The following is a 6,837-nucleotide window of genomic DNA, read 5'->3' as shown; positions in this document are numbered from 1 at the left end:
ACAACAGGGGGATCCTGAGTTGTGAGGGATTTTTCCCTTTGCACAAACCCACAAAACTCAGGCAAGCAGAGGGAGGACTGCTGATTCTCCTGCAAGAGCCACAATGCCAAATGTCATTTCGAAACTACATGCATAGATTTGCTTCAGGTCTTTAGAGTCCTGGAAGAGGCTACATCTGGTTGCAGGCATGAAGCCCCCCTGCCCCCCCCGAAATTCTCATGGTGGTCCGCGAGAAGGCCTTACTGGTACATTATTTAAACTGTTATGTTTATTCATATCATGATTTGATCACTATGCTCAATATGTCCCATATGCATGGGGTATTGGGGTAACGATACAAAAGGTTTGCTAGGGTAGACTCGCTTTTCAGACTCAGCACCCCCCCAAATCAAACTCAGCCCCCCCCCCCCCCCCCCAAATCAAAATCCTGGCTACGGGCCTGTCTGGTTGGATCCCTGATCTGAAAGCCTCCTGTTAGGATGCAAGTGTAGTGGTATGTAGATCCTGTTTTCCATGGTTTGCCTGGCTCCCTTTGGATTAAGCTTCAAAGAAGTGGTTTATGGCAGGGGTCCCCAAACTAAGGCCCCTGCAAAGTCATTTACCTGTTCCTCACCCTAAACTTTAGACTAAGGGTTGCCCTAAGTCTGAAACGACTTGAAGGCACACAACAACAGCAATCCTAATTAACTTGACTATTTCATCAGCCAAAAGCAGGCCCACACTTCTCATTTAAATACTGGTTGGTTTAAATGGTTCTTCATTTGAAATATTGTATTGTTCTTTCATGGGTTTTATCCCCTAGAAAAAAGATATGTGCAATGTGCATAGTTCATGTTATTTTCAAACTATTCTGCTCTGCAAAAGTGAGGGACTATGAATCAGCCTTCAGCTTAAAAAGTTTGAGGACCCCTGGGTAAGAGACTTAATTCTGTCTGGTGTTCAGAGTGAACTGTCTTTATGATATCGGCTTGTACTCTCTTTTTCTTTTATTTTTTCTTTATTTGGAGAAGCAGTCATCTGGATTTTAGTGCTTTGGAGTTTTCTATTAGAGTTGAAAAGTGGAATATGATCTATTTTATAAAAATAATGTCTCCTGATTGCCCTAGTGCAACCTCATTTTAAAAGCTGCTAATGCTATTGGCATTAGGGCATATTCTGGCATCATCCACTCAGGGAAGAAGCTGTCTGTATCTGTTGAATCTCTTATCAATTTCTTTAATGGATAAATTCTAGTTTTATGAAAAGAAGGAACATTCTAATTTTCTTCACATTATGAATTTGTAGTTTATTTGTTCAGTCACATCCGACTCTTTGTGACCTCATGGACCAGCCCACGCCAGAGCTCCCTGTTGGCCGTCACCACCCCCAGCTCCTTCAGAGTCAAGCCAGTCACTTCAAGGATATCATCCATCCATCTTGCCCTTGGTCGGCCCCTCTTCTTTTTTCCTTCCATTTTCCTCAGCATCATTGTCTTCTCCAAGTTTTCCTGTCTTCTCATTATGTGACCAAAATACTTCATCTTTGCATCTAATACCCTTCCCTCCAGTGAACAGTCGGGCTTTATTTCCTGGAGAATGGACTGGTTTGATATTCTCACAGTCCAAGGCACTCTCAGAATTTCTGTGATTTTTTTTAATTCAGCCATGGAAACCTTATGGGAGTCACACTCTCTCAGCCCCAGAATATCCAGCAATAGGGTTGGTTGCCTTGGGATTACCGTAAGACTGACTGACTTGATTTCAGGTTCTCCGGCATTCAAACCGTTGCTTCAAAGAAGTGTCTTATTCTCTGTCAAACAGTGCTTTATTTGTTAAGAAGCAGATCAGCCTCCTCGTTGCATCCTATGTCAGAACTATGTGATCTATACAGAATAAACCTAATAGAAGACCTTAGAAATTGTATGATAGGTTCAGCAATCGTACCATTAGCCCTTTGGTTCTAATGTGAGAAGGTTCAATCTCCCAGTCTCATCTAATAAAGTAAAGGTAAAGATTTCCCCTTGACATTAAGTCTAGTCTAGTTGTGTCCGACTCTGAGAGGTGATGCTCATCTCCATTTCTAAGCCAAAGAGCCAGCATTGTCCGTAGACACCTCCAAGATCACGTGGTCAGCATGACTGCATGGAGTACAGTTACCTTCCCACAGAAGCAGGAAGGTAACTCACATTTGCATGTTTTTGAACTGTTCTCACAGTTGCATGTTTTTGAACTGTTAGGTTGGCAGAAGCTAGGGCTAGCAGCAGGAGCTCACCCTGCTCCCCAGATTCATACTGCCAACCTTTCAGTCACCATGTTCAGCAGTTCAACAGTTTAACCCAATGCACCACCCAGGGGGCCCAGTCTCATCTGACCTAATCATAACCTAATCATCTAACCTAATCAACAGATTTTTCTTGCTTCTTACATTAATCTTTGATAGTCCTGGCCAAATGGTCTAGTACGAACCTTGTATGTTTTCATATAGTATACTAGCCATCCCCTGCCAAGCATTGCTGTGGCCCAGTCTGTATATATGTGTTTTGTGTGTGTGTGTGTATTTGTGTATATGCGTATATATGTGGTTTTGTGTATGCGTTGCAATGTATTTTTTGGTTTTTGGCTTTTAAAGTCTCTTCTGTGTTTTTCAATGTTTTTATAAGTGATGGTCACTTGTTGGCCTGATAGGTGTCTTGTGTCCAAATTTCATGTCAATTCATCCAGTGGTTTCTGAGTTATGTTAATCCCACAAATGAACATTACATTTTAATTTATATAGATATGCAGCAGTTGTGTATGCCCCATGTTGATGTTTATGGCCTGACTAGAAATAAGTCATGACACTTGAAGGCACACAACAGCAAAGCCCAGATCTTGTATTATCCCCATCTGTGATGGGTTGAGATGATAATTTAATAATATATGGTCTTCCAAGTTAGCCTTACCATATTGTGAGGTTTTACTTACATTCCTTTCCTGTCCTAAATCCCTACCGGCAGATTTTCATGTTTTCCACAGCTGTTACATAACACTGGGCAGCTGCCACTATAGCTATGTCAGTGTTGTATGTGGGCCAACGTTTTAATACATAAAGTCTTTTTATATGGAGAAAGTTACTTGGAGCAGCTCTTGTGTTCCAGGTTTCCACACGTTGGCGAGATTTCTGTGGGAGATCCGCAATTCCCTTATAGCTTGCCCACTCTGCAAGTACCTTCTGCCTCCTGTCCACATTAATTTAATAGGGTTTTCTTAAGCAATGAATATTCAGAGGTGGTTTTGCTTCTACGCTGGGATTTATGAGTTATTCCCATCCAAGTACTAGCCAGAGCAGGCCCTGCTTGGCTTCCAAGATCAGCCAGAATGATTTATGTTCAAATCCAACCGTTTTTTAAAGGTGATCTTTTGGCAGGGGTGTTGTGTGGTTTCTGGGCTGTGTGGCCACGTTCTAGTGGAATTTTCTCCCAACATTCTGCCTGGCATCTGTGCCTGGCATCTTCAGAGGATCTTGATGTGGTCTGGGATTTGTTTTATTATATCAGAAGCGACTTGAGAAAACTGTAAGTTGTTTCTGGTGTGAGAAAATTGGTCGCCTGCAGAGACGTTGCCCAAGGGATGCCCGGATGTGCTACCATCCTGTGGGAGGCTTCTCTCGTGCATGGGAAGCTGGCAATTCAGCTGGCACAAGGGTTTAACCCACGGCTCCCTGGACCGGGGCTGAGTTGCTATCTATATATATAAAAATGCTCTGTGCATAATGAGTACCTTAAAAACAAAAGAACCAATGAACGAAATCACACCAAATTTGGCAACAAAATGTCTTACAACACAAGGAGTAACCATCACTCAAAAAATTATGATTTTGTCATTTGGGAGTTATAGTTGCTGGGATTTATAGTTCACCTACAATCAAAGAGCATTCTGAACTCCATCAACGATGGAAGTGAACCAAACTTGGCACACAGGACTCCCATGACCAACAGAAAATACTGGAAGGGTTTGATGGGCATTGAACTTGAGTTTGGGAGTTGTAGTTCACCTACATCCAGAGAGCACTGTGGACTCAAAAAATGATGGATCTGGACCAAACTTGGCACAAGCACTCAATATGCCTAAATATGAACACAGATGGAGTTTGGGGGAAATAGACCTTGACATTTGGTAGTTGTAGTCACTGGGATTCACAGTTCACCTACAATCAAAGAGCATTCTGAACCCCACAAACGACAGAATCGGGGCAAACTTCCCACACAGAACCCCCATGACCAACAGAAAATACTTAAGGCCACCCAATCCAACTCCCTTCATCAGGGCAAGAAAACGTAATCAAAGTCCTCCTGACAAAGAGCCATCCAGCCATAGATAGATAGATAGATAGATAGATAGATAGATATGATTCACACACACATGAAATGCCACCCCCAATATGCATTATATATGAAGAATTACAAAAACCAAACACCCATCCTTCCACATTCGAATCACTTCTATGGTGCCATATAAAATCCAGATTATTTGCTTTGAACTGGATTATATGGCAGTGTAGGCTCATCTAATCCAGTTCAAAGCAGATCATGTGGATTATCTACTTTGATAATAATATGGATTATATGGCCATAGCGACAGCTATGATGGAAGGAAGAGAAAGAAGAGATGAAAGCAATGCAGTAGTGGACCCAGGGTAGAAAGGACCTCAATTGCTCCCCCTCCCACAACACACCCGAGAGGCTAGCTGAGCCTGGGAGTTTTGGCATCAGTTACATTTTTAGGTTCCTCTGTGCAGGAGCTTGCCAAGACACGTTAGTATATTTTCTGCTTCTGAGCTGCTGGAAGAAGGTCATTCAAATGGACACCTAAAGAACATTTGAATCTCCCTCAAAGGACATTGTGTGAGTCAATGCTCACATGACTGTATATATGGAGCCCCTGGTGGTGCAGTGGGTTAAACGGCTGAGCTGCTCTACTTGCTAACCGAAAGTTTGCAGGTTCTAATCTGGGGAGTGGTGTGAGCTCCTGCTGTCATCCCCAGCTTCTGCCAACCTAGCAGTTTGAAAACATGCAAATGTGAGTAGATCAATAGGCACCAGTCCAGCAGGAAGGTAACGGCGCTCAATGCAGTCATGCCGGCCACATGACCTTGGAGGTGTCTATGGACAATGCTGGCTCTTTGGCTTAGAAATGGAAATGAACACCAATCCCCAGAGTAGGACAAGACTAGACTTAATGTCAGGGGAAAGCCTTTACCTTTTATTTATTTATTTACTGTATTTGTATACCGCCTTTCTCAGTCCATAGGCGACTCAAGGTGGTTATCAGGGAAAAATTCAATTCTTGCAATGTCATAAATACAATTAAAAACATAACAAATAATAAAAACCAAAAAAATCAGTAAAATATAAATTCATAGTGTATCCTCGTTAAAAAACGAAGTCATTTACAAATGCTTGTTCATAAGCCATGCCTTGACTTTTTTCCGGAATGTTAAAAGGGGGGTGGCCGATCTAATATCTATAGGGAGGGCATTCCATAGCCGAGGGGCCACCACCGAGAAGGCCCTGTCTCTTGTTTCCGCCAAATGTACTTGTGACGAAGGCGGTAACGAGAGCAGGGCCTCCACAGACAATCTTAAGGTCATAAGGGGAGGTGTGTTTGGACATGTAAGTTGGACCGAACCCATGTAGGCCTTTGCAGGCTAAAGCCAGCACTTTGAATTGTGCCCAGTGGTAAACTGGCAGCTAGTGGAGCTGGCACAGCAGAGGAGTTGTACGCTCCCTGACTGCTGTTCGTTGGACCATTTGAAGCTTCTGAACAGTCTTCAAAGGCAACCCCATGTAGAGTGCATTGCAGTAGTCTATATGGGATGTAACAAGAGCATGGACTACCATGGCCAAGTCAAACTTGCCTGTCGCTCTGCATAATAAAGCGTAAACACCTTGGTTTTACTGATCACCTGTGTGACCTATCTTTTCTCTAGCAAGACAATGTGTGGATTGATAAAGGTGCGAACTACGCCTTTGGACCGCCAGAAGATCCAACCAGTCCATACTTCAGAAAATAAAGCCCGACTGCTCATTGGAGGGAAGGATAGTAGAGACAAAGATGAAGTATTTTGGCCGTATTATGACAAGAAAGGAAAGCTTAGAGAAGACAATGATGCTGGGGAAAATAGAAGGAAAAAGGAAGAGGCAAGTTGGATGGATGGCATCCTTGAAGTGACTAGATTGATCTTGAAGGAGCTAGGGGTGGTGACGGCCGACAGGGAGCTCTGGCGTGGGCTGTTCGATGAGGCCACGAAGAGTTGGAAACGACTGAACGAATGAACAGCAATGCATGATTTTCATTCTGTCACAGACTCATTGAATCCAGCTCAAAGAAGATAATAGATTGTCTGCTTTGATAATGTGGAATTTTTTTTTGTAGTGTCAGGAGTGACTGCAAGTCGCTCCTGGTGTGAGAGAATTGTCCGTCTGCAAGGACGTTGCCCAGGGGACGCCTGGTTGATTTGATGTTTTTATCATCCTTGTGGGAGGCTTCTCTCATGTCCCCGCATGAGGAGCTGGATCTGATAGAGGGAGCTCATCCGCCTCTCCCCGGATTCGAACCTGCGACCTGCCGGTCTTCAGTCCTGCCGGCACAGGGGTTTAACCCACTGCGCCACCGGGGGCTCCGATATTGTGGATTATACGGCCATATTGACAGCTAGGAAGAAAGGAAGAGCAAGAAGGGATGTAAGCAATGCAGTCGTGGACCCAATGGGGAACCTCAGTTGCTCCCACCCAGCCCCGTGCGCACGCGCACTCCGCAGCCGCACCGCTCGCCCGCCCGCTCGCCCCCTTTTCCCCGGGATGCCCCGCCCCTTTGGAGG

The sequence above is a fragment of the Anolis sagrei genome, chromosome 2 (genome assembly GCF_037176765.1).
Source record: "Anolis sagrei isolate rAnoSag1 chromosome 2, rAnoSag1.mat, whole genome shotgun sequence".
Classification (NCBI taxonomy): domain Eukaryota; kingdom Metazoa; phylum Chordata; class Lepidosauria; order Squamata; family Dactyloidae; genus Anolis; species Anolis sagrei.
The sequence above is the reverse complement of the archived record's forward strand: the minus strand, read 5'-3'. Positions refer to the sequence as shown.